This window comes from Ursus americanus, chromosome 18 (genome assembly GCF_024610735.1).
Source record: "Ursus americanus isolate L20-20 chromosome 18, mUrsAme1.1.p, whole genome shotgun sequence".
NCBI lineage: Eukaryota > Metazoa > Chordata > Mammalia > Carnivora > Ursidae > Ursus > Ursus americanus.
This window is the reverse complement of record NC_142144.1, coordinates 29,792,182-29,814,551: the sequence shown is the minus strand read 5'-3', so window position 1 is coordinate 29,814,551 and position 22,370 is coordinate 29,792,182. Positions and strand designations below refer to the sequence as shown.

General features: G+C 36.5%; 1 protein-coding gene across 8 annotated transcripts in view; it reads left to right on the top strand.

The window, feature by feature from the left end:
- Positions 1–22,370, top strand: part of PLPPR1 (phospholipid phosphatase related 1) — a 578,428-nt gene that overhangs the window by 118,861 nt on the left and 437,197 nt on the right. For 2 of the 8 annotated variants that reach the window (XM_087869515.1, XM_087869510.1), the window contains exon 4: positions 22,093–22,199. The exons of the other annotated variants lie outside the window; for them this stretch is intronic. The gene's annotated coding sequence lies outside the window, so the exon portion shown is untranslated. The remainder of the gene's footprint in view (positions 1–22,092; positions 22,200–22,370) is intronic. 8 annotated transcript variants of the gene reach the window in all.

Sequence of the window (22,370 nt, the reverse complement as noted above, 5' to 3'; positions counted from 1 at the left end):
TTGTGTTTTTCTTCCTCCTTCTTTCTCCTCTTTTTGTCCACTTTCCCCTTTGTGACCTTTCTGTCTGTCTATGGATTGTGTTAATGGGGACAAAACTAAGGGGGCAACTTGCTACAGCAATTTTCTCTCTCTTTTGATCTCTTTATTATGGAATATTACAAACATACATAATAGTAGAATAGAAGAAAGTGCACCTTCATGTACCCATTAACCAGCTTCAGTAGTTATCAGAATTTGCCAGTCTTCTTTCATCTATTCTTTCCCCACATCTTTGTTTTTTGGTAGCATATTTAAAGCAAATCCATGACATCATATTATTTCATCCATAAATATTTCAGTATGTTTATTATAGATGAAGACTTAGAAGCACCACTATACATTAACAAAGATTCCATATTATCTGATTAAGCAATCTCTTTGAAAATTTCACATTGTCCCCAAATTGCCTTTTTAAGTTGTTTTGTTTGAATGAGCTTCCAAATGAGGTCCACACATAGCATTTGTCTGCCATCTTTCTGAAGTTTTTTTTGATCTCCAACAGCTCTCCTACCCCACTTTTTCATGCTATTTATTTCTTAAAGAAACTGGGACAGTTTTTCTCATTTTGAAGTTGGTTGATAGCATCCTCATGGTATCATTTAACATCATCCTCATTTTTATGTGCTTCTTGTAGACTGGTAATTTGATCTAGAGGCTCAACTAGATTTAGATTCAATTATTTTGGCAAGAATAATTCACAGGTGGTGAAGCACAGAATGACTGTTCCACTTTTCGTACTATTTTAAGGTTGGTTAGTGGGTTTGGCTCATATAAGCCAGATTGTGTATTACAAGTTCACTATCAACTTGTCACTTTATGATTTTAGCTTCCCTTGGTAATTGAGGTCCAGATTCTTTATTCATTGGGTTTACATAAAGGGTGACTTTCCTAATTCTCTTATTTAGTTTACATTCTTAGAATGAATTATCCTATGAAGAAGAACTTTTGTTCATCATCTATTTGGCTTATAAAAACATTTAATAATCTAGGGGGAATATATTATGCTTTTGCTCTCAGCAGGTTCCTTCTTCCTGAATCAGCTCTGAAGCTCTTTCTCAGCTCAGGAGTCCATTGGAATGCACTCATTGTCTTATCACATCTTGCAACTGATCAGTGGCTTCCCTCCTACCTCTACATTTTATTCCCTGTCAGTCTATTTTTATAACCAAAGGGAAGCAGAACCTTTTGACAAAAGAGGTTTTTCTAGCCAAAACTATGGGGTAGGACTTACCAAAGTACTTTCACACCTGTGGACATTGCCCCCAAATTCTTGACACATGTATTGCAGTCCTCAGCATTTAGTATTTTTGTGAATCTTCAGTGTTTTGCTGGAGTAGACATGAGTGATACGAACCTTGCATAGTTGTTTAATGCTGTCTGGAAAGCTCCCTGCTCAGGAACCCTGGAACTGAACCTGTCAGCCTTCTGCTTTGTGATTTGTCTACGTGGGAGGATTCCTTTTGGTAGGCTTATAAAAGTGCCTTAATCTGTAGTTGAAGAGAAAATTCATTGCTCTATTAAAGAATAAATGTGACTCATAAACTCATATTCTGTATTGGTGCAAGTAAAAAAGAGAACAAAGAACCTGTAGCTTCAAATTCAACTGCTAATTTTGTAAATTCCTTGGGAAAAAAGGAATTTTCCTCTCTAGAATGGAGCAATCAACAAGGAGCTCTATCAAAAACTAGATAACTTCTTTTCCAAATTCTTTCCCAGTTCACTGGAAAGCTCCAACATATTTTATTACAATTCTAGATATTCTGACATTAAACTCCTTTCTTAGAATTTTTCCTTTAACTAGAGGTAGGTTGAAAGACTGGTTGAGGGGGCGCCTGGGTGGCACAGTGGTTGGGCGCCTGCCTTCGGCTCAGGGCGTGATCCCGGCGTTATGGGATCGAGCCCCACATCAGGCTCCTCCGCTATGAGCCTGCTTCTTCCTCTCCCGCTCCCCCTGCTTGTGTTCCCTCTCTCACTGGCTGTCTCTATCTCTGTCAAATAAATAAATAAAATCTTAAAAAAAAAAAAAAAGAAAGAAAAACTGGTTGAAAGACTTACTCTACAGAGAGAAAATCCTCTCTCCTCCCACGGAATCAGTTTCATAGCTTGCTCTGTGGTCAGATTGAGATTCATCTCTGCCTTCTATAGGGCAGCTTTTATTTTATTCTTTAAAAAATTTTTTTGTAACAGATTTATTGAGATATAATTCATATGCCATTCAGTTCACCCATATAAAGTGTACAATTCATTTTAAAGTGGTTTTTAGTGTATTCACAGTTATGCAGCTGTCACTGCAATCCATTTTAGAACATTTCATCCCTCTAAAAGAAAGTCATTTTGGTCTCCATCTCCATCCCTAGGCAATCATTAATCTATTTTCTGTGTCTATAGATTTGGCCATTCTGGACATTTCAAGTGAATGGAGTTATACAATATGTGTTCTTCTGCACCTGGCTTCTTTCATGGAGCTTGGTGTTCTCAAGGTTCATCCAGGTTGTAGTGTATATCAGTATTTTATTCTTCTTTATTGTTAAATAGTATGCCACAGTGTGCATACCACATTTTGTTTATCCATTTATCAATTAATTGACATTTGATTGTTTCTACTGTCAATTATGAATAATGTTGCTATGAATATTTATATGCAAGTTTCTGTGTGGACATACATTTCCAGTTCTTTTGTGTATATACCTAGGTGTAGAATTGCTGGGTCATATTGTAACTCTGTGTGTAACCTTTTGAAAGCTACCAAACTGTTGGTCAAAGTGGCCATTCCATTTTACATTCCCACCAGAAATGTATGAGGATTCCAGTTTCTCCACATTCTTAACTTAGGACAGCTTTTAAAATATGAGTCCTAAGATTTTTAGTGTATTTATCCATTACTGTATTTGAATTAAATTTAAAAAAATTCCAAGAATTTAGATTTCCATGTCTGTTGTCATATTTTTCTGTAGAATTTCATTAAGCTAATATTTAGTATGGAATTGAGAAAGGTTGATGGCTCTACCATTGCTTGATCAATAATTATATTTGTTGAAAGCCTTTGAACAACATAGATATCTTTTCCAGTTGCTTTTTTCCCAGAGTCTCCTCATCTGAGACAGTAGGAAAATGCATGAAAAATGTATGTGACGGGAAATGGCTTTAGCTCCCTGACATGCTGATATTCTGGAGCTGCTTGGGATTTAGTGAAGCAGAATCAGCGGCAAGAAGTACCCAGTGCTGCCAGCATACCCAGTGGGCCAAGGGCCTATAAATCTATGAAATAAATAGCTGCCTGGTGGAATTTTTTTCACCTATCTATTAAGGGGTAGATAAGTCACTTCGTTGCCATGGCAATATGAAAGGGAAAAAAGGAAATAGTTGGCAGGTAGTTACAAAGTATAAAACTTTTTACTCCTTCCTACATTTAAAAATGTTCTGTTTTGTGGATTTGCGGCTCTACTGACATTAGTGTATTTTTGAAAAAGGCATTCTTAAGAATTCTTGCTGTCATCTGTGGCATCTGAGGAACTCTGCAGACTGCCTCTATCTCTAGTTCTTACCGTAAGAGGAGCTCACATTGGAAGCTGCTGAGACTTGACAACTTGCGAGACAGAGGGACCTAGAAGGATTATTTAGGGTTAAAAGTCATTTTCCTTTGAAAATTGTCCCTTGTTTAAGAAAAGAGAAATGGATTTTCTATAGCAGAGCCTTAATACTTAATTGGATTTCCTAAATACATTAGTATTAGGACTATAATATGTAATAAGAGTGTTCATGTATCCTTTTCAAAGAACTTTTCTACCCTCTTCCAAACTAAGCTTTCCTAATTAAACTAAAATAAAGGTAAGCCTTATCTCTGCTTCCCAGACAGAGATGTTGAAGCAGTAAGTGTAGATGACTTGAGCAGATAAGACATGATTAGTGTTTTCTGTATCTTGAACTTGGGGCCATACTGTTAGGATTTTTCTTGTTCCCTTCTTCCCAGTCAGGACTCATTGAGTATCAATATTCATTGCTGATGCTGACTAATGTTGAATGGCTTACACAGGGTGTGACTTTCAGTTATATTTGAAGATCCAGTCACACTCTAGTTTCAGTTCCCATGAAATCACTATAAAGATAGGATGCGCTTATAACCTCATAGTGTTTTGTTTAACCAAGATTCAAATCCTCACAGAACTGAGGTGGTGTTATCGAGTATAATGGATTGTGTTTAACACAATAGAGTGGTTTTGTGGCTGGTGGTTAATTGGAATATCCACTTAGAATTCAAATTAAAAGAAACATTTAGAACAGTACTCAAATAAGACCCTTTTTTTCGGTTAATTCAGCCAGCAGGTTTAGACTGGAATCTCTAGAAATATTGGATCATTAGAAAATTGCTTAATAAAAATATGACTGAACTATTTATATTATTTTCCTGAACATTGAACATTATGTTGACTTGAAATTATTGAATTCTTTGAAATACATCATTTTCTTAAATGTTGAAAGAACACAGTTGATTATGCACTTTAAAATCACCCATTGGAGAGGGAAATCCCTGGAGTATCCCAGTATTGCACATGATAAAGACAAACTATGCCCCAGCCTTTAAAATTATACTAAGAAAATTTGTTGAGAAAATAAAAGTTACTATTAGGTCTTGAATTCCCATAATTTTCCTAGTCTCTGTCCCTTCCTCCTTTCTTAGAGACCCTAGTAATCGTGCAGCAAGCGTAGGCAGTGGACGAATATCACTGTGCGACATTTCTTTGTCATTCTTATATTGTGTTTTCTGTATCCTATGCTTACGGTATCCTGTGTTTTCTTATTTTGGGGGCAATTTCCTTGTTTTCCTGGAACAATCTCTCCAGTAAGTTCTTGAGAAAAATTGATTAGAAGGTAACTTTAAATATAGTTTTGCATATTTGAAAATGCTTATATCCTACCATCACACTTAAATGATAGTTTGGCTCCATATAGAATTTTAATTTGGAAATAACTTTCCTTCAGAATTGGGAAGGCACTGCTTCATTAACACCTAGTTGCCAGTATTGCTCTGGAGAATGCATGCTGATTTTTTTTTTTAAAGATTTTATTTATTTATTTGACAGAGATAGAGACAGCCAGCGAGAGAGGGAACACAAGCAGGGGGAGTGGGAGAGGAAGAAGCAGGCTCATAGCGGAGGAGCCTGACGTGGGGCTCAATCCCATAACGCCGGGATCACGCCCTGAGCCAAAGGCAGACGCTTAACTGCTGTGCCACCCAGGCGCCCCTTGCATGCTGATTTTTGAGGTTTTGCATATGACCTATTTTTTTCTCAATGCAGCGTTCTAAACTTTTGGAGTGGTGTGCCTTGGTATGGGTCTCTTTCATTTACTGTGTTAAGAACTTGGGTGGGCTCATTCACTATTAGACATTTTCTTGTATTATTTATTAGATAATTTCCTGTCCTTAATTTTCTGTTTTTACCCCCTCTCTGGAATAATATCAAAGGCTGTATTTCCTAGAAAAATCTTTTCCTTATATATTTTTTCCTGATACCCATTTTCTCCTCTCCTGACCCCCTACTTTCTGGGAGATCTTCTTGACTCCATCTTCCAAATCTTCCATTGCATTTTTCATTTCTGCTATCATATTTTCAAGTTCTTAAGAGTTCTTTTTAGTTCTCTGTTCCTTTTTTGGGGGGTTATATCATCCTGTTTATTCATGGTTGTAATAATTTAACCTAATATACTTGAGGACATTGGTTATAATTTTTTTCCAAAGGTTTTTCTGGCTCTTGAAATTTTTATGTTTCCTCCAGGTTTTAAATCTGTTTATGATCCTTTCTTTATGTGAGAACAACCTTTCTCAATCTTTTTTCTCTGATGGAACACTTGAAATAATTTTCAGTTCTCAGGGAACTTATACATAAAATTAGTACATCTTCAGCTCAAGGTACATGACCACTACATTTTTAATATAATAATTCAGTAATAATTTCCAATACCCTTTTGAGTAGAGAATCATATTTTTCTGTAGGTCTGTTTATTTTGTCCAACACTTTAGCTTACTCTGTGAGTAGTTCCCCTTTTCCAGAGAGAATATCAATCTAATGTAAATCAGTAATATAGTTTATGGTAATTACAAATCTTTCTCTTTGAACATTTCCTACTTGATTTTTAAAACCGTATCCAAGGGTCACCTGGGCGACTCAGTTGGTTGAGCATCTGCCTTCAGCTCAGATCATGATTCCAGTGTCCTGGGATCAAGCCCCATATCAGGCTCCCTGCTCAGCTGGGAGCCTGGTTCTCCCTCCTCCACTCCCCCTGCTTGTTCTCTGTCTCTGTTTCTGTCAAATAAATAAATAAAATCCTAAAAAAAAACCCAAACCTTATCCAAGTAACCTAAAGTTTTATTATAACTTTCTACCATATAAAATGCTAATGAATTATTATGTGATATAATATGTGTGCAAGAGTAGTTCTCCCCCCCTCCCCCTTAAATTAAAAATGACTGTCCAGCCTTTCTTGAAACAACCAGGTAGTTAAGCTGAACTTACCGTTTTTGTTTTTGTTTTGTTTTGTTTTGTTTTTTGAGAGAGGGAGAGAGCGAATGCGTGCATGTGAGCCAGGGTTGGGGCAGAGGGAGAGAGAGAATCTTAAGCAGACTCCAGCCACAGCATGGAGCTAACACAGGGCTCAGTCTTATGATCGTGAGATCATGAATTGAACCAAAATCAAGAGTCAGATGCTTAACCAACAGAGCCACCCAAGTGCCCCTAATCTGAGTTTATCTTTCTTAAAATTAATCTCACTCTATTTTTTACGAATTCTAAAAACTCATGAAACAAACATAATAAAATTCTTTTTAATGACTAGTTTAAGCCAATATGAGATTTGATTTTTCTAAATATGAGCTTGGTAGATTCAAGAAGAAGTTATAAATAGATTTTAATTAATGTTATTTCTAACATGAAAATTTATTGACAGTGTTGAATAGTAATGCTATTACAACCATAAGCACAAGCAATATGAATAAAATGGATTGTAAGATACAATTTTATACAAGACTTTGAAGAAATATTTTCTTACTACATTCATGACCAGGATTAATTTTAACTTCAGCAATTACAAAGTATTATAAATGTGTTGGCTTCTCTACTTCTCTTATAGGAGTATATAGGCATAAAGAATATTGTTTTTAAGACTAAAAATGATGTATATATATCTCATTAATTTGAAACCTATGCTACTTTTTTCCTACACAGATCTGCAAGTGTGGGTCACATTTGAGATAAGCACATGTGTATTTCATTTTCAATCAAGATGAGATGATTTCTCTTGATGATTGCTAAATAAGAAAAGTTTGCTCAGACATGTTGAAGGTTGAAAACTGTGGTAAAATATTCACTGTCCTTCTGTGAGTGATGGTACTTTTTTTTGATCACCTGTTGCACACATGCAGTGAATGACTCTTGAGGCTGTAATTCTTCATCCCTGACCTATTGGAATTGTTCATTTACTTAGTTTCAGAATTTTCCTTTTCTAACTCATACCTCATCTTAAAAAAAAGCATTTTGGGCTATCAGACATGTTTGTAAAATATGATGGTAGTAAAATATAAAACAGAAAGACCTAATATATAACTACACAAAATATCACAAAAAATGAAAGCTTCATAATGCAATTATTGGTGACTTCTACAGCTCGCATTTGTAATGTTTAAAATAATATCAAAATGGCATGGAGGCAATTAAATCACAGCACATAAAAATTCATTCTTTAGAATGAAAATTTCTCTCCAGGTTTTAAAATTACACCATCAGGATTTATTTACTCACATAAGTAGCCTATAAATAGAAGTAACTTGAGAGGGAGACTGATGTCATCAGCCTGCCATAGTCACCTCCGTGCAGTGTAGCAGTCATCAATCTGCAACAACTTCCTCTAGTTCATGTCAAAAACTGAGGATGGTCTTAGGCAATAAACATTGTCCTGCAGTGCACTGCTGAAAGAGCTCTTCCTAAATTGTTAGTGGACCTGTTGGATCATTGTCCATTTCATCATGAGGCATGTGAAATTCATGACTGATGTTTTTTATTATTATTATTATTTGAATCATGATCTTTCACAGAGCCCCTAGGGATACCTTGCAGAACCCTAAGATTCCTTAAGAAACACTATATAGAGGTATTTATCTGCTCTTTGAGGTCAATTCTACAGCAGGTTTCTGTGCAGAATTATTGGGTGGGACCTTCCTTTTGTTGGAGATTCCTTTATGTCAGTCTTTATGTTTTTACATATTTCTGCCTGGAGATTGGGGGTTATATGCTTGGCTTCCAGTACTCTTGGAGTTAAGCAATGCAAGGAGATTGGACAAGAACCTCACCATTCAGAATGTAGACTTTTCACTTACTACGCATGTTTTTAGCCTGAGATCTCTTCTTCACCTTTCACTGTGTTTAGTGTCTTTGGGTTTGGAGAACCTCTGGTCTGATTTATTCACAGATTTAATTCCCTGTTCTGACTGCTTCTATATGGACATTCAGCCAGTGCTGTAATTTCAGCCCCATACTTTACCTGCAATTTACTATATGTGGTGCCATTGACTGTTAACTTTTTATGGGGCTTATGGTATAAATTGGTTTACTTTTCTCTTCCTTATCACCCTCTATTGCAGGTTTTTGGTGTTCAGCTTTCTCAGCTCTGAGAAATCTTCCATTCATTTTCCATCTTGCAGAAGTTGTTGGCACCTGTCATCTGTGTTGTCTCTGTTCCTCTTATCTGTATTGTTGCCTGCACTGTTCTCTTATTCCTTAAGGAATTCTACCTCTTTATTTCTTTATTCTCATTGTTATTGGAGCTTCAGGAAGGAACAGTGATAAGCACATGTGTTCTGCATGTCATGATTAACCAGATGTCCTTCATTGAAACTGTTAATCCCTTTATTGTTGAGGAACAGTTCAACATGGTGAGGGATGCTTATGAAGTGTTGGAACTCAAGTGAAAGATGTTCAGGCTTGGGCTCAGCCCAGAAGTAGAAAACTGACAGCCTGCAGGTCCAAAACAGTCTTCAGATGTTTTATTTGAATGCTCAAAGTTTGTTCTTTAATTAGTGCTGTTTTATTTTAATTTTTTTTAGAGAAGAGGGAGGGTTGGAGGGAGAGGGAGAGAGGGAATCCCAAGCAGGCTCTACTCCCAGCACAGAGTCCGAGGGAGGGCTTGATCCCACAACCCTAAGACCACGACTCCAGCCGAAGTCAAGAGTTGGATGCCCAACTGACCGAGCCACCCAGGCGTCCCAAATTAGTCCTATTTTATTTTATTTTTTATTTTTATTTTTTTAAAGGTTTTATTTATTTATTTGACAGAGAGACCACGAGAGAGGGAACACAAGCAAGGAGAGTGGGAGAGGGAAAAGCAGGCCTCCTGCTGAGCGGGGAGCCCAATGTGGGGCTCGGTCCCAGGACCCTGGGATCATGACCTGAGCTGAAGACAGACGCTTAACCACTGAGCTACCCAGGCACCCCCCAAATTAGTGCTATTTTAAAAATAGGAGAGAGTTCGCATTATAATCAAGAAGTCAGACATCTTTAAACAAAATCAGATCTGGTTGTATATTCTTGCATGGTAACAATTGGCTGGAGAGGGATGATTGGCTATTTGCTCACTAGTTTGCCACAGTTTTCTGCAATTTGGCTGCAGTCACAGCTCTGATTTGATTTTGCACTGCCCCCACCTCAGAAGAGTGTTTCCTGGATTTAGGAAATTCATGACATGTTATATATCTGTGGTGTTTTGTCTGCTGAAAGATTCATCACTAACTCTTTTTAGTAAAGTATATCATTTTAGTCTCATTTATCTTATACAGATGCATTTTCTTTCTTTCCTTCACCTCCTCTTGAAATAATTGACTGTGTTCTTGTCATAAGACAATGATAATACCATTTACACAAGACAAAATATAGATAGTAAACAAATTCTTGGCAAATGCTTAGCCATGCTAATAATCAATGATGTATCATTTTTTTAAAAAGATTTTATTTATTTATTCGACAGAGAGATAGAGACAGCCAGCGAGAGAGGGAACACAAGCAGGGGGAGTGGGAGAGGAAGAAGCAGGCTCATAGCCGAGGAGCCCGACATGGGGCTCGATCCCATAATGCCGGGATCACGCCCTGAGCCGAAGGCAGACGCTCAACCGCTGTGCCACCCAGGCACCCCTCAATGATGTATCATTTTGTGCCTTATTAAATTAGACACTTCCTCCTCCGAAAAACCGAAAGAATAACAAAACAAAAAGTCAGTGCAATACTGATAAGTTTATGGTAAAACCAACACACTCATATATTGCTAAGGGAAATATAGAGTGATGCCTCCTTTTGGGAAAACAATTGGGTAACATATTTTAAAAGAACATATAAGTTATGTACATAAAAGTAGTTTTGAAAGTTTCCCCAGCAAGAGGGGGAAAAAAGAAGGGAAGCTATCGATTAGCTGCATTGTGGTCCAGCAACAATGGAAATACTGTGGGTTTATTGAAAGTATACAACCAAAAACTCTGTTATATGTTAGAAAGATTATAATACAATGCTTAGTGAAAATGTCAGAGTATTCAATTATATTTTCATACTTTTATAAATTTTCCAAATATACAGACCAAAATCAGAAAGTTATTGTTTTTTATTTTATTTTATATTTTTAAAGATTTATTTTTTTCAGAAAGAGAGAACAAGAGAAAGAGAGTGCATGGGGGAGGGTCAGAGGGAGAGAATCTTCAAGGTGACTCCCCAATGAGTGTGGAGCCTGACAGGGCTCGATCCTATGACCCATGAGATCATGACCTGAGCCAAAACCAAGAGTCAGACACTCAACCAACTGAGCTACCCAGGTGCCCCTATTTTTCTGATTTTAAATGTAATATAAAATAAAAGAGTGACTATTTTTCCTGATTTTAAGTATGATGTTTATATATAAAAGTAGTAAAATAAAATGCAGTATATAGAATAAGATAAAAACCAATCTTAACTCTACCACCTCAAAATAATCACTGTCAACACTTTGATACGTGTGTGTGTATTATATTCTTCTGTTTCAGCTTTATTGAGGTTTAATTAAATAAACTGTACATATTTAAAGTGTGTATAATTTCATAAGTTTTGAAATGTCTCCCCACAAGTTATATATATATATATATATATATATATATCAGCACAATAAAGATAATGAACACATCCATCATTCCCAAGACTGTCCTCTGTCCTTCTATAATTGCTTTCTCTTGTCTCATCTCTTAGAAGCAATCATTCATTACTGTCACTATAGATTGGTTTGAATTTTCTAGAATTTTATATAGGTGAAATAATACATGATCCCTTTGTTTGTCTGGCTTATTTCAGTCAACATAATTATTTTGGAATTCACCCATGTTGTGTTCTGTATCAATATTTTGTTCCTTTTTATTGCTGAATAGTATTCTGTTGTATGGATTTACCACAATTTGTTTATTCATTTATCTGTTGATGGACATTTGGATTATTTACAGTCTGGATATTACAAAAAAAGTTGTAAGTTTGAATGTTTGGGAGAAGCTGATGAGTATACAGATACATGGCAACTTTCAGGAGGGATTTAGAATCTTCCACAGTCAGAATACTGATTCTAGGAACACCTCCACTGGGAGTATATCCTATCCCCAACCTCTACCACTGCTGGAGGGTTATCTATGAATCAGGGTAATTGAACAGGGTAATTCTCCCCCAAAAGTTTCTCAAAATGACAAAAGATATCTATAATGTCAGAAAAGTCATATTTGTCATGGAATAGAAGTTCGAAAATTTCAAGAGAAATTCCATTTAAATTTTGAAATTTTAGTAGAAGAGGAAAGAAAGGAAGAGAAGAAATGATTAAGAAAAAGAGAGGTAGAAAATAATTTCAAAGCTGAAGAAAGAAATGATTGTTCAGTTTTTGAGATAAACTTAGTATCAAGCAGAATGTATGCAACAATTTAACTTAATGCGTGCAAATTTAAAAACATTAAGAATAATGAGAAAATTCAGTTTTCAGGAAGAGAAAAACAGTTTTTCCACAAAGAAATGAAAATCAAATTGACATCACATTTCTTATCAAAAACAACGTATTAGAAAAATATTGGAGCAAAATATTTGCTATTCTGAAGGAAAACGATTTTGAACTTAAAATTCCATACCTAGTGAAAGTGGCACTGAGTTTGAAAGATCTACCAAAGACATTTTAGAATTAAAAAAGTCTCAAAAAATTTACCATACATAAATTCTGAAAGAATTGTTAGAAAAAGACCTCCATAAATAAATAAACATACATATGTACACAAAAAACAAACCTATGAGATACAAAACACAAGCAAGCACAATTTTAATCTAAAAGAATACATAAAACATTAGTTAATTCTAAATAATTATTTATGCAGAATCTAAAAAAAGATAGCTATTTGGATTTCAAATCCTAGATGATCTCAACATGTAATGCAGTTGGAGGACTAGAAGGATGTGGTAGAGACGAAAGTTTCTAAGAAGGTGGGGGAAAACGACAAACAATGGAAAACGTGAGTGAAAAATTAGGACATATAAAGATCTATCTTAGAGACCCCTATGCAAATAATAGAAATGTCAGGATGAGAGAAATGAGAAGATATAAGGAAAAAAATTACTGAGTAATAGAGGAGAATTTCCTAGTACTGAAGAGAGAATAAGACCTACAGCTGTCCCAGAAATGTTCCATTAAAAAATTTACTCTCAGCTTTTGTGTACAAGTCTTTGTGTGGACACATGCTTTCATTTTCTTGGACAATATTTAGGAATGAAAGAGCTGGATCATATAGTGGGTGTATGTTTAACTTTTGAAGAAATTGCCAAAATGTTTTCCAAAGTGGTCATACCATTTCACATTCCCATTAGCAGTGTTATCAGAGTTCTAATTCTTCCACATCTCTGCCAAAACTTCAAATGAACAGTCTTTTAAATTTTAGTCATTCTAATAGGCATGTAGTGTTTATCTCATTAAGGGTTGTTTTTTGTTTTTTGTTTTTTTTACAGTTAGAGCATTTTTTTTTTGAGGTATGATAGACATTGTGGTTTTAATTTTCATTTCCCAAGTGACTACTGATGTTGAAAATCTTTTCCTGTGTTTATTTGCCATCTGTCGTCTCTTTTAGGAGGATGTCTGTGTTCAAATCTTTTACAGGCATTATTTTTATTATTGAGTTCTGAGAGTTCTTTATATGTTTTGGAAATAAGTCCTTTATTGGATATATAATATGTAGATATTGTCTCTGTGGTTTGTCTTTTCATTCTCTTCAGAGTGTCTTTTGAAGAGCCAAAGCCTTAACTTTGATGAAGTTGAATTTATCGCTTTTTCCTTCTGTGGATCATATTTTTTATTTCATTTTTATTTAGCCTAGATATTTTTTGGTATAAATTTTATAGCATTAGGTTTTATATTTAGGTTTGTTTTGGGTTAATTTTTGCATGCAGTGTAAGTCGTGGATTTAAGTTTTGTTTTGTTTTGTTTTTCCCCACTGTTTTGGTACCATTTATTAAGTCTGTATGTTTTTTTCTGGATTGCCTTTGCATCTTTGTCAAAAATCAACTGGGATGCCTGGTTGGCTCAGTCAAGTAAGCATCTGGCTTTGGCTCGGGTCATGATCCTGGGGTCCTGGGATTGAGTCCCACATCGGGCTCCTTGCTCAGCAGGGAGCCTGCTTTTCCCTCTGCCTGCTACTCACCCTGCTTGTGCTCTCACTCTCACGCTGACAAATAAATAAATAAAATCTTAAAAAAAATCAACTGACCACTTATGTGTATGTTTATTATTGGACTTTCTATTCCGTTTTATCCATTTGTTTATTTTACACTCTTATCACAGTGTCTTGATTACTACTGCTTTATAATAAGTCCTGAAGTCAGGTAGTGTTAAGTCCTCTAACTTTGTTATTTTTAAAAACTTGTTTTGGCTATTATAGGCAAATTTGCATTTTCATATGAATTATATAATTGGCTTGTCAAGTTTGACAAACAAGCCTCCTGGAATTTTTATTTGGATTGTATTACATCTATAGATCAATTTGAGGAGAATTAACATCTTAACAATATTGAGTCTTTTGATCTATGTCTCTCTATTTACTTATGTATTATTTATTTATTTATTTTTTTTTTTTTAAAGATTTTATTTATTTATTTGACAGAGATAGACACAGCCAGTGAGAGAGGGAACACAAGCAGGGGGAGTGGGAGAGGAAGAAGCAGGCTCATAAGGAGGAGCCTGATGTGGGGCTCGATCCCATAACACCGGGATCACGCCCTGAGCCGAAGGCAGACGCTTAACCGCTGTGCCACCCAGGCGCCCCCTACGTATGTATTTTTTAGTTTCTCTTAGCAGTGGTATGTAGTTTTCAGTATTCAAGTCTTGTACATCTTCCATCAGATTTATCGCTAAGTATTTTACATATTTACACATGCAGTTGGTTTTTGTATATTGATTTTTTTATAATAATATTTTTTTATTATACTATGTTAGTCACCATACAGTACATCCCTGGTTTTTTATGTAAAGTTCGATGATTCATGAGTTGCGTATAACACCCAGTTTGTATGTTGATCTTGATAAATTCACTTAGTAGTAGCTCTCAAGCTCTTATTTTCTTCTTTTGTAAATGCATTAGGATTTCCTACATAGGCAATAATATTGTCTTTGGATAAAGACACTTCTTTGCCTAGAACCTCTAGTACAATGTTAATAGATGGGAGTAAAAACAGACATCACTTAATTTCTGATTTTAGGGGGAAAGTAATTATGTTTTCCTTTTCATGAAATGTATAAAAATTGGTTATTCCTAAAGGTCAGCTATTACTAGGGATCACATTTTAAGCAATAAGTACATTTCGTTTAATAAAAAATTGTCAAACCAATTTATAATTTATATGAGTAAATGTTAGAGTTCTCTTTCAGGATGAACAGAATACGTGTTAAGTATTTAAGATTAGGAAAGTGTCATAGTAATGACTTTCCAATAATAAACATGTCTTTCCTATTTAAATGTAAACAATATGTGAAGGGGCTAGTAGCAATATTTTAATAAAGTGGTGTTTATAGTAGCTGAGGAGAAGCTAGAGTTGGACAGAAGTTCTGGTTTTTGGGAGATTAGCAAAAATATTTGCTTTATAACATTCTGATTCTCCTGGAGAAAAGTAAGTTAGATTTTCCAAATCTATAAAGCTGCTCTTTTCTAGGTTACATACTTTAAATGCTGACCATGGTAGCAGACCCTGACTTGAGCCTTAAAAAACTTAGTCAGTCATGAGCCCTGATGGGAAAAGCCTACATCATAAAATTCATCTTTGTCCTTGGGGCTTTGCTGTCAGACCCAGCAGAGTTCAAACATTTACCGAAGACCAAAACAGTATTTTCTTCATATGCCTTTCTCATCCTTGGTAACCATGTGGGTTGTCATCTAACAACTGGGATTGCTTGAGCAGTCCTTGAAAGGGGTTTTAGCCCCAGAGGATAAAAAGGCTCTTAAAAACACTCTGCTCAGAATTCATTGTATCCACTTGAAACTTCTGTTAGTTCCAAAAGGATTCTTTAGAGTGCTGTCAGACATCACCAAGGAGCTATAAAACACGGCATGTAACATGGTGCCTGTATCAGCTAAAACTGTTCCAACTCCTAGAAGCTCTCTTAATGGGTTTGAGAATGCTAATTGAATGTGTGGCTGTCTTTTATGCCAGAAATGAGTAAAATGAGACATGCTTTTTCCTCTCCCCACCCCAAACTTATACTTCAGGGCACCTTCCCAGTAAGGTTGGAGGACCCTATTTTCTGTAATATCAGCATCTTGGGCTAACCCTAGCACACATTTACTGATGATACTGTGATAGTCTCTCAATTTGTTTGAATCTCCCACTAGACTATAAACACTGTAAGGCCCTTACCATATCTAACTTATTCATCTTAAGCCACCAGTAACAGTGCCCAGTCTACAGCTGGCACTAAATAGACATTTGTTGGATGAATGTATGAATGAATAAATTCACAGAGCAGACCTCAAGTGGTAGCAGTTTTTAATTCCCAAGTTAAAGTAATGAGACAAAGCTTTCCTTGTTCATGAATTGATGAGAGACCAGGGTTTGAAAAGTGAAGAAATAAACCCAGAGGTTTAGGGAGAGAGGAAGACAACCATTGCTATATAGGTAAGGGGAGTCTACTGGTAGTGAGGTTATCTATTTGTGACTTGATGTCTGAAACATGACTTAGGAGTGGCTTCTGTAACCTCAAGTTTAAATTTAGTTCTGCTCTTATCAGGTTGGTGCATGGATGTGGGACACCACGGTAAAGACTCAATCTGTTATGAAACTCTAGAATATTTTGATAAAAAGGGAAAAGAATACTGCTGGTTTCCATTTGAATGTAACTACTTGTATTGGTTCTTGAAATGTTTCTCACCTTTTGTCAACCATCCCATGATAGTTTGGGAAGTTATAAGATAGAGAACTGGTACTCTTTTTGTATCTTTACATTTCCTGAAATCTTCATATGTCTAGTTTTCTTTTATCCTCACTTTCTTTGGGTTTTCTCAATATGAGTGCGTTTTAGCTGGGGAGAAAATGGATATAACTGGCATATAAAATTTATCATTTTAAATACATACTTGTTTTTTACATAGCCATATTAATGAACTCATATTAGTTTCAATATTTATTTCAATTGATTATCTTGGATTTTTTTCAGCTAGATATTTTTTTATATGTAAGCAAAGATAAAATTTCTTCTCTCTTCTAGTATGTATACTTAATTGCTTAGAACTAGAGGAAGCATATTAAAATATGAGTTGTGATAGTGGTCATTTTTGTCTCATTCCTTCTATTCATAAATATCCCCATAATGTTTTATATTTAAATATTATGTTGCCAATTAATTGGATCCTAGGTACTCCATATCATATTAATAGATACTCTTCAATTTCTTCTATTTCTACTTGTAGGTTATAGGTTTAAAAATTTATCAAATTTTTAAAAAAACATCTATTGAGGCAATCAGATAGCTTTTTTTCCTTTGACCTACTAATATAATGAATTATAGATTTCCTAATATTGGCCCATAATGACATTCATTCCTGGAATAAATCCTACTTTGTCATGATGTATTATTCTTTAAATATCCTGACAGACTTGATTTTTCTAATGTTTTATTAATGATATATGTATTTATAGTTATAATTGAGATTGCCTAGGAGACTGAATTTGCCTCACAGCTACTAGCCCATAGTCAACTCTTGCTTCCAAACCATATAGCTCTAAGCTGGGGTGGGGAGGCTGTTCGTGACTTCTTCTTTGGGTTCTGGTCACTTTCTTCCCAGACAGACTGTGCTCTTGTTCTTTCTTTATTTTGTCTTCATCTCCTGTCTATGTAGCAGAGTTTTCTTGGATCTTCTTTCTTGATTTCTCTCTCCTCTCTTTTTTAAGAGTGAGAGAGTGTGTGTGCATGTGTAAGTGGGTGGTGGTGGTGGTGGTGGTGGTGGTGGTAGCAGCAGGGGAAGAGGAAGAGAGAGAATCTTAAGCAGGTTCCATGCCCAGCATGGAGTCCAACATGGGGCTTGATCTTAGGACCCTGAGATCATGACCTGATCAGATATCAAGTGTTGGTGCTCAACCGACTGAGCCACCCCAGGTGCCCCTTTTCTTGATTTCTCTTAATTCAGATTGCTCCCCTTTCCCTTTCTTTTCTATTTCCCTTTGGTTTTTTGTTTTTTAACTAAGCTTTACACTCAACTTGGAGCTTGAACTCATGACCCTGAGATCAAGAGTTGCACACTCTAATGACCAAGCTAGCAAGGTGTCCTTATTTCCCTCTGGTTTTTATTTATCAGAAATTGGGAATGGGTAGGATAGGCAAAACTTATTGTTTGAATCTGAAAGCTTCTGATCTTGTGCTTCAAATCTAGGAGCATTAAGGGAAACAAAGTTACATAGTATTTTCATTGAATTCACACTTGAGACTATAGCATTTAAATCATAGTATTAAATCATAGCATTTAAAATTAGGTATTAGCTCTTAAAATTTTCATAATGGTAAAGTCTCTGCTTTAGGGAGGAGATTGCTGAACTACTTCTCTAGGAGTGTGAACATCTCAGTGGTTGTCCTAAGATTGCAACTGAGGAAGCTAGCATTCCAAGTGTCAAGTGCTAAGCTTTGTGCCTTGAGAGTAATTTAATTGTGAAGACTTTTTTGTTGGTACAGTAGAACCTTTTATTAACTCTGATAATGGGAATGACTCATACTTCTGTTTAAGACCAATAGTGTTCTACCTGTTTTTATGCTGTGAAATATTGTGCCGTGGGAGACACATTCTGAATCTTGCATATACTTGTTATTAAGCCCTGAAATATCTGGAAGAATGTACAAGTACAATCCTCATAAAAACTACAGTCATGCCAACAGCCAATTGCAAATACCAAAGGTGTGCAAAGCTTGTGCTAAACAACACTTTACCATCTGTACAGTGCACCTTGGGGATGGCCCGTACAGTGGATATTCCACTTGAGGGTCCCTTCTCCACAGGGTCTCCCTCCTTTTCTTCTTTTTCCTTTTCACCATCCTGTGGGTCCTACTTCTTCAGTTGATGTACCTTGTAGTCAAGGCCAGAAATTCAAATTCTAGGTTCCCTTCTGGGAGAGGATCAAGCATCTTTCTGGCAGAATTTGAGGTTCTTTGGGATAGACCATCATTTGAAAAACAAACCTTTCCCTGGTCAAGATTGATTCTTTTTCAGTAATGCACATGTGCTGTTTAACAAAAGAAAGACCCCCCTCTCCACCAGGAGTGAATATCTGGAAGTATGAAGGAAATGGAAGACCTTCCTGTCACCTGCTTCTGGTGGTCTGGGACATTTTGACAGGGATTTTACAGAGCACAGTATGGCTGACTAAATGAATGTTTCACCCATGAGTCTCAGAGCCCAGGGTGTTGAATTTGTTTTCCTGTAGCCAGTGGGTAAGCCATCTTGATATGGGTTCCAGGGTTACCATCTCTCCAAGCCTCTGTGTCCCTCTGTGACCTTGGGCAAATGCATCAGCTTCTCTCTCTGTAAAAGGAATGTGATTGTGCTGTGTCCTCCATTCCAGAGCTGTTGGGAAGATGAATGTGAATGTGTCTGAGGAGGGTGTTGTGTAATTACGAGGTGTTACTATCACCACTCCTGTTAGGAACATTGAGGATGTGATGGCTGGAACTAAATCAGCTGCACCTGCCTGTCTATTATCTTCAGCTTTAATGCTTCTTCTTGTCTCCCACACAGCCTTTAAGCAAATAAATATTGTTTTCCAAGTCAGGCTGCCTTCCAGTGAGTCAGGGCTGACTCTTGTCTTATGCCCTGAGCCTAGCCTGCTTGGTTGGGTGTGTGGGGAAATAATTCTTTTTATGGCCAGAAAGCCCCAGCCTCACTGCCGTCCAGCAGGGTGACCTTGGACCTCTTATTTGACCTCTCTAAGGCTCTGTCTTCACCAGTGAAATTGGGTTACTTATAAGTATTGTATGGATTAAATGAGATTAGTTTTTCAAAATATTTGGCAAACATCAGGTGTTCAATAAATGTTAGTGTTTTAAAATTTTGTTTTCTTTTATTCTCTCACTTTTTGGCCCTGGCATTAATGTGACATATGCATTTCTATCTCAGCATCTTGTTTTGGGTAGCAATTGATATTTTGGGTGTCTTGAGATATGGCATAGTTATTCTGGAAGATTTCATTTTGAACCATGTGTCTTCAATCTCAATGCCCTCAAAGCAATTTAAACAAACCAAATATAAAAAAGCATTTACTTTGTGACATTTATTTTCAATAGTCGGTGAGCCCTCATGTGCTCTTAATAGAAAGAGAAAGCTACAAAAGCTGGCTCGGCTGTTAGGAGGTGCTATTTAAAGCCTCAGTGGGCCCCAAATGACAATTTCGAAATTGACTGCGGAGTGTGACGATGCCAAGTACTAGCAGACGCCCAGGAAACCTGTCACGTTTGCCATGTGTTACCAAAAATCTCAAGAGTCTGCAGCGGTTTTTAGAAGAGTTTTTCTCTTAGGAAGCTTTTGTCATTTCTTACTCTCTAGATTTCCCTTTTGTTGTGGATGGAACACACTGCAGCAAAGGAACCTCAGACTGTGCACTGAGGCTCTGTGCACAGGGAGGGTTTCCCTTATGCAGAAATATTCATAAGGCTTCCAGCTGAGATTAGCTACACGACAGCTTTATGCCTGAGAATCAGTGATTGCATTGAAAAGTGGTGGCTACTCCTGTGCATGGTTGTTTTCTAGTGGTTTAGAAGCCCGTTCTGCCTCTGACTAGCTAGATGACATTGTAAGTTACTTAACCAATGATTCTCAATTTCATTGTCTGTCAGATGGGGATAGCGATACTAGCTTCGACTTATTTTTATAAAAATTTGTTGTGTTGTATATAAAGTTCCTACTTGGGTATTTAACATATAGAAGGTACATTGATACATTTTGACTATTATTTTTTAAATAAACTCATGAAAAATAATCATTGTGGTAAGCAGAATAATGATCCTCCAAAGATGTCCACATCCTAATCCTTGGAAGGTGGGAATATGTTAACCTTTCAGGGCAAAAGGGACTTCACAGATCTGATCAAGGACTTTGAGATAGGGAGATTATCTGGATCATCTGGGTGGGTCTAATCTTATCATATGGGTCCTTAAAAGGACCTTTATCCTTCTGTGGTCAGACAAAAAGATGGGAGAGCAGAAGCAGGGTCAGAAACATACTACATTGATGGATTTGAAGATGAAGAGAGGAGCCACAAGCCAAGGAATTCAGGCAGCCTCTAGAAGCTAAAAAAGGCAAGGAAACAGATTCTCTCTTAGAGGCTCAAGAAGGAATCAGCCTTCCCAGCACCTTACTTTAGCCCAATAAGATCCATGTCAGGCTTCTGACCTTTAGAATTGTGAAACAATAAATTTGTGTTGGTTTAAGCTGCTAAGTTTGTCATAAGTTCTTATACAGTAACAATGGAAAACCAATACATGATTAAAGAGAATGCAAATGTTTGTGCAGTTATATAAGAGTGAGGCCCATGATCTGTGTGTAGGTAAGCTACTAGGGTATGTGCCAAATTCTAGTCTTTTGCGCTTAGTAAGAATGTTTGAAATCCTACAAATTTCTCTTCTGGGCAAGAGTTGTGCCTTGCTTCACAAGAATTAAAATGCTTTGTTATGCCCTAAAAGATTTGAATCTAGTCTGAAAAAGTCAATTACTTGTATTTCAAATTTTGGAATTCCCATAATTGCTCAAATCCCTGTTTCTTCTCTGAATAGACAGCAATCGAGTTTTGCTATACCTTAGCATTCTATGGATGAAAGAACTTAGAAACTAGAGTCAGAAGATGTGGGTCTCTGTCCTGCTGTTCTGGAAAAGTAAATAATGTAATTTCCAAAATGTATTTCCAGAATGGAGATGATAACACCTGGTTTATCTATCCATTGTGTGGGTCAAGGATGTGATGTGAGTAAAGATGCATTAAGAACTGGCCTACTATATAAGTTTCAGGTGTGATTATTATATTTGTTTCTTGATTTTCATGTTGTGATAGAACCGTAGACTATTAGATCAAGAAAGGGCACTACAGGTCATTTAGTCCATTTGTCTTGAAACTCAGGCCAAGAGAGGTTCATTAACTTGAAAATGTTCTCCTGGCTCCTTTGTGTCCAGCTTCCAGCATGGCATGGGTAATCATTGGAAGATGGGCCAGGCTGGGAACTTGATCTCACTTGATGGACATAGGCCTAGGTTGGGGAGGGATGCAAGAAATGTAAGAAATGAGAGGCACAGGGATCCAGTCATAAGAACTGGTGATGTGTTGGGAAGGATTTGCAGAGGAGAAGTTGTCCTTAGGAATTTGGGGAAGTAACAAGTTGAGTGGAAGGAAGCGGTACTGTGCTGAGCTGGTGGTCAGAGATGACCTTATTGTTAGTGAAAGTAGGAATATAACTTTGAGCTTCTGACTAAAGTCTTGTGTTCTTCCCACTATAGTTAGTTTTTGTTGTTTGTTTTTGCAGGAGGAAGAGGGGAAACTGCCTTGTATGTGGGTCTTCTAGTGATTCCTCCCCTAACATTTGGAAAGAACTCAAGATGGACTTATTTTGAATTCTGTTTAAAAATTAAGGTATTGCAGTGAGGTTCCAGTGAATGATCTCCTTCAGCATGTGATAGGCTCAGATCCTCAGAACTTGAATCTGTAATCTTTGGTTCTGAAAATTTCTTCTTTAATATCTAGACTCACCATGGATAGTCAGGCAAAACAAAGCAAAAGAAAACAAAGCAAATCTCTTTATAA